This window comes from Scomber japonicus, chromosome 4 (assembly GCF_027409825.1).
Source record: "Scomber japonicus isolate fScoJap1 chromosome 4, fScoJap1.pri, whole genome shotgun sequence".
In the NCBI taxonomy this organism is placed as follows: domain Eukaryota; kingdom Metazoa; phylum Chordata; class Actinopteri; order Scombriformes; family Scombridae; genus Scomber; species Scomber japonicus.
In genome coordinates, this window is record NC_070581.1 from 10,360,781 (window position 1) to 10,367,241 (window position 6,461).

A 6,461-nucleotide genomic window follows, 5' to 3' on the forward strand; every position below is an offset into this window, starting at 1 on the left:
CTCCCTTTTTTCTAAGGCTTTGCCAGAGTCTTCGGCGGACCACCTCGGCCGTCCTGTTAGAGAAGAACAGAAGTGGGAGGCCTCGGGGCCTGACTGAAACCTCCCCTCCATGTGCTCCCTAATTGGTTTAATGACCGTAATTATCTGCTGGGGTGCATGTTGTGCAGGGGACGATTAATGGCCTCTAAAACATATGCAGACAGGCGGAAATTAAGAGGGGGGCACTGAGACAAAGAATAACGCTGCAGAAAAAAGAAGAGCTGTAAAGTCGGAACGAGAGAGAGACACATTCTGCTGGGTGAGAGAAATGGAATAATGGCACAGCATTTTTAGTGTTTTCTTTTTTCTTTATGGACGTTTTATCTCTGTTGAAATGTTATATTGACCTTTGGGGTTTGGATTTACCTTTTAAAAATAATCAAATGTGATCTAAGCCATACAAGTACACACATATACCACCCATACAGTTAAAAGGTAAAAGTGAACTTCACAATTTTAATGATGCTCCACAAAAACATCTTTATGCAAGCTGTCACCACAATGGCTGGAAGCTGAATGCTCAAGTAACTTAAGTTGCAGTGCCACCACCGCCCACCTACCCGCTACCCACCCCCTCCACCCCCCCCCCCCCCCCTCTTAAAATGTTAGGGTCTCATTAATCAGCTCCACTTTCTCTAATGTGTTTGCTGATGTTGATTTTGAGAATCATTGCTCCATTAGGGAAATATTAAGGCTTACATTTAGGTTCTCTTTCAGTATCTGGTTACATTATAAAATACACTCCATCCATCAATACATGTACAAATAACCACTCTTGTATGTAGAATGATTTATTTCATTGCACATACAATATTTCTTCTTCCAGCAGTCTTTACACTGCCGTTCTTCTTGTAGGACTAGTAGCACCGGTCAGACCCCGACAGTGTTTATACAGTACTGTAGTAATTTGACCCACATGCTTGTTGTCTAGCTGTTGTGCTGTACATAATATATGTTTATGTTAGCTTATCTTTGTTTAGCATTTTTGTCTGTGTTTAGCTTTGTGTGTCTACTTTTGTATTTTCCTGTATGTGTGTGTAGATTGCTCCCTATAAATGTTGACATACTTGGGCAGTAAAGTTAATTCTGTTGTTTTGTGAATACGTTTTCTCGACTGGTCCCAGTTCAGGTGTTTAATCAAAATTTGTATGTTTCCATGACTCCAGTATCCTCCAGTAATAGTGAGCAGAAAACTCCAGACATGAAACATCCCTCCAGAAACCGGTGGTTGACGTCACAGTCTCAAAACGGATGTCCTTACAAAATTAAATAAATAAACAAAATTGTGTGATCATACAAAATCCACCCAGATAACCTTCACCCTCCGTAATAGAAACAATAAAATCATAGCTTCCGTTATTGTTGATTGGTCTTTGATCTTTGCTTCTCAACATTTTTGCAGACACTTCTCTATTAAACTGTGAAATGTTGTCAGATTAGCCCTTTAGAAATGACATTTCTCTTTTAATACACTGAAAGGAAATATTATTCATGTTCAAATAAAACTAAAATCATGCTGTGGAGATCCAGAGAAATACAATAGCTTTTAACTTCTATATCTCCACTCAGAGCAGGTTTGATAATGAGAGGATCACAGGATATCTTGACAGCTGGTTTGGTTAGAAATTGTAAAGTGAAATGAAAATCTTGTTGAACAGTGACATATCTTCATGTCACGACTTGCAGAAAGAGGATTGTTGGAGCAGTTGCTGCCTTCACTTTAGATGTTGTTTATTATTCCAGTTATAGGTTGACTAATGGATCTAATTGCAATACAAATAATTTTATATACAAAAGGTTTCCCTTCTTGACTGAAAGATGAATGAACCACTGGTAAGACTGCTATTTTTGAACAATTGCCATCTTATTGCCACGCTCACTCTCTGGAGTTGTGGTTCATAGCCTGTATGGAACTGATGTGAAACATTGCTTTTAATGTTACTACAACAGTTACATCAAGCAGTCAATCAAACTTTATTTTTGGACAGTTTAGTACAATTTAAAGTGCTTTACAAGTGGCTGACATGCCAGTAATTACATGGAGTAATCAGTAATAATCAGTAATGGCACTAACACTTAACCACAAGAAGACATTCATCATCCCTGTACCTGCTTTAAACGAGAATGTATCCTGTGTGTCTTATTATCTTGTTCTGTCTTGTTTAAAACACTGGCTGGACTATCTTATTTTATGTCTCAGTAGAACTGTTAAGAGGATATTGTTGCAAAAGAGCAAATCATTTCTAATAAAAAATGAACAAAATTAAAACACGTGCAGACCTCACAGGAGCTCAAAGAGCAAAAATCTCAATATATTTGATCCTTTAATACAGAATATGAACAATGTGGCTTTTTTCATACTGTGGGACCTCCAACCTCGCCACCTCAGTTTTAAATCAGACATTTTAGACAAACAGTTTGTGGATGATTTTAGGTTTGGACAGAGCTGTTTTGTCTGAAGAGAACTGGTCTTTGCTTGTGCAGCTTGATAATTGTCTCCTCTACAAAACCGTCTTGAAAAGTGCAGCAGAAAGAAAACCTTTGGAAATAGCAGCACCGACATGTTTATAGGCCCTTGTAAAAGACGGATCAGTGAGAATTTTTATGTGTTGAGTGACATCAGCGGTGTCATTAGCAGGAATATGGAGTGAATTAGTCCGGCATTTCAAAATATACAAAGAGTCTGCAGAAAGACAAGGCTCATGTCAACAGCGGCTTGTGTTTCTGCTCTCGGCTCCCCCTCATGTCGCCTCATGCTGACATCAAACAGATCCCAGCAGCACAGTTTGGGAAATTGCTATAGATCCCAGTAATGTTTATTATTTACTCCACACCATCTTATTAAATAAGTTCATTAAAGCATTTTAGTCCAGCAGCTTAGTTTGTTTTGACATGGATTAAACCTGAAGAGGAGCTTTTGGCAGCACGCGTAATCTTGGATCAGAACATATAAAATCTTTTAGCTAAGAATGCACTGAAAATAGGAAAATTGAAGGGCTTGGAGGAGATTTAGGAGCAGAATAATCTGCAAGAGCCCTGAAGTGCTGCAGTGCTGGTGAGAGAAACAGCAGCGGAAAGACGCAGGAAGACCAATATAGACAGAAATTGGAGGATGTGTTTTCTGGTCAGGAACCCATAGCTAAAATTAGCGAGGATGTAAATTCCTCAGCGTTGCCGGTTTTCGAATCCGCACATGACATAGAGCTGCCAGGAGAACATAAAACAAAAAAATAAAAGAAAAATGGAAGGGCGGCGGTATAGGGAGAGGTCATACATGAACAGTGCCATGGTAATGTTTTCCTTCTTCCGTATTTCTTTTTAAATTGACCTTTGCCTTGAGAACAAAGACATCTAACAAGCCACAAGAAGGAGGGGAAAAGCTCAGAAAGCGAAAGCCGCGGCCCCCACGCACAACAGTCCACAGGGGGAGGCTGGGGCCTTGGACGCCAAGCCTTCAACACAATCACCACACATGCTATTGTGGCCTGCAGTAAAGCCCTGGTATGGCTCAAATCTCCAGCTAACCCCCTCCACCCCAACCCTCACCACCAGGCCTCGCCCCCCCTCCCCTGTCTCTCCATGCATCCCTGTCATTTACAGTCCTAATGACAAGACACAAACTTCCACACATTCAACCCCCGCAGAGCGAGGATAATCACATTACAGCTGACGACAGGGACATAAACCAAACTCCTCCAACAGTCAGTTTGGATGCACTCAAACATGGATTTGCATAAATCCAAACAGTACTATCAGTAGCTAAACGGTGTGGCTCCACTCCTCTTTTTCCATCGTGGATGGAAGAAAGAGAGAAAAAAACACTCCACCACGATGTGAGACACTGAGGGAACGGATGGATAGAGATGGAAAATGGTGCAGGACTTTCTCAGTTTACAGTCACCACACAAAGCCAGGACTATTTCTAGGCATCCTATTGGTTTAACAGGGGCAAGAACACTCAGCCAGCTGGAAGTCAAGGACAAAGACTCATGAGGGACTTAGTGGCAGATCCAAGTTCCCATGCTTTGTCTACATTGGGGTTTTTCTTGCAGTTTCTCTGTTGACCCACAGATTAATTCAATACCTAAATATTGACATTCCTCTTTTCTTGTGTGTGCCTCTTATCTGTGGAATGCATTTAAGGCCTTGTCACTTGCATCAATCAGCCAAAGCTGATAATTTTCAAAAATGCGAGGCGCCAGGGACTTCCCTGCCACTACAAGGTCACAGTGAGCGAGATAAGACAAAGTGGATCAGTCAAGGTGAAGCACAAAGTGAGCATGGGGCATGTTTGGATTTGTTGGATTCTCTGGCTTGGTATGGTTACATTTTACTACGGTTCTTCCTCTTTGGCAGGTGTGAGCCTCACCACCAGGAAATCTCACCAATGCAACGCGGAGCAAACGCAACATTTGACCTTACGTTTACACGCTTGATCCTGTTCACTGCTGAACTACATTCCTTTCAAGTTCAGACGCTGGAAATTCCCAAATAAAAATTTCTGAACTTTGATCTCCTGTGGTTTAGTGTTGGGGAGAAAAAGCAGCATTAATGTAGGTAATGAGAAAAATAGGCGTTACATTATATACAGGTTTGTTGTGGTTGAATTTGGGGATCTGGGCTGGACTGAGTGCTAACACACCCCAATCTCAAGTGGAAATCCATGAGATTTAAAGGATAACTCCAGTTTATTGTAAACAGGGGCTTAGTTGTGTAGTTTTGGCCATCATGTCGTCATATTGGTTAAAATCACACTGTACTCATTAAAGCATTTGATAAGATCTGGGAACACTGAGCCATTGCTACAACAAAGTTAGATAACCAGATTAGTTAAACTGCCTTATTTGGAGGTGAAAATGAAAGTAGGCACAACCAAAATGTTGCTAATAATCTCAGAATCTTAGGTTTTAGCATAATATCACACAGGTTTTGATAGATATATGGTCACAGCTGAAACTGCATTGAAGACATTGAGAATTATGAGCAGAAATGCAGCACTGTGACATATGTGAGGCCATCCAGTCAGATAACTTCATCTTATAAAAAGTCTTGTTTTTGGTTTCCTACTTATAACTCCAGTATAAAAGAGTTTTGCACTGTCTCTCTATCTGAGTGGGAAGAGAGAATTTCTGACCTCCACCTTCGACTGTATCGCAATAGAAGAGTTCATGGGAGAAGAAAATCTGGTGTCACACAGCGGGTCATTTCCCAAGGCAAGAGTAATCAAACGGCAAATCGCAGTGTGATCTCTGGACATCAGGGCTAAATATGAGTTTACTTTTATCTCACGGTTTAATTAGATTAGTTGATTTGATTAGAGAATACAAATCTAATAAAAATGTACGCAGGAGATGCTGACAAAAGCGCTGCTGTGTGTTGTGTTGTGTTGTGTTGTGTTGTGTTGTGTGTTTATGCCTCAACACTGGCTTCCCCCTGCAGGTAATGAAGCACTCAAATGTTTATTAGAGTTTCCAGAAAGCCGAGCAGCAGCATTATAAGGATATCCAGGTGGAAGTGTAAACATCCTGGCACAGTTGAAGAAAAAGAAAGCATTCCTCTGTTCCTCTGTTTTGTGTCAATCATACATCAGCCGTTTGCCAATTTCAATTTAAGACTTTATTGCTTCACAAGGCATTTTCAGGTTTGAATAAATCAGGAATAAAAAGGGCACAATAGAATTTGTTTTTTTTTATTATTTTGAATGAGAGAACAACCTTCAATTATAATCCCAGCTCAGTGTTTATCAGGATAAATAAATACAAGTAAAAAATAAATAGACTATTAAATACAGTATAAAACAACAAGCAAAGAGGAAGGAGTTTGCTCTTTGATGAAGGAACTCTCAAAGTTTTTAGAAAGGCAGCAAAATTGTGAGGAAAGTGGTCGCCTTGGAGGAAAGTGATGGGAACTTTAAAAAAATAATCAGTTTGTTAATATGGTAAATAGCGAAATCATACAAAATGTACAAAATGTAATTGCAACCAGTAAACCAGAGTAATAACAAACAAAAAAAATCCCTTTTCCAAAGATGGATCTATCAGCTACAATAGAATCATAGATACATTTGAAAATGCTGTAAAAATTCAAGTAAAATAAGGTGTACATCAGTAACACAATGATTTGCAGTCATCAATTAAGAGCACTGGGGAAACTGTCCGTTAACACACTTCTCATCCCACTACACCGGACAGCTGCTTCATAAAAAAACAGGCCGAAGCAAACTCCCACTGCGGTTCCACAAACAGGCACTTTAAAATGTCTTTGTATGTCCGGAACAAGTTGAGCACTTAATTGTCAAAGCATATAATTCCATTCCCGTCACAATGTTACTCAAGCCAACAAAGTACATGAATGAGTATTTGTCTAGCTACTACAAAACTAAAAGAGACATTGAAATCGCAAACCAAACTATTATTAAGTAT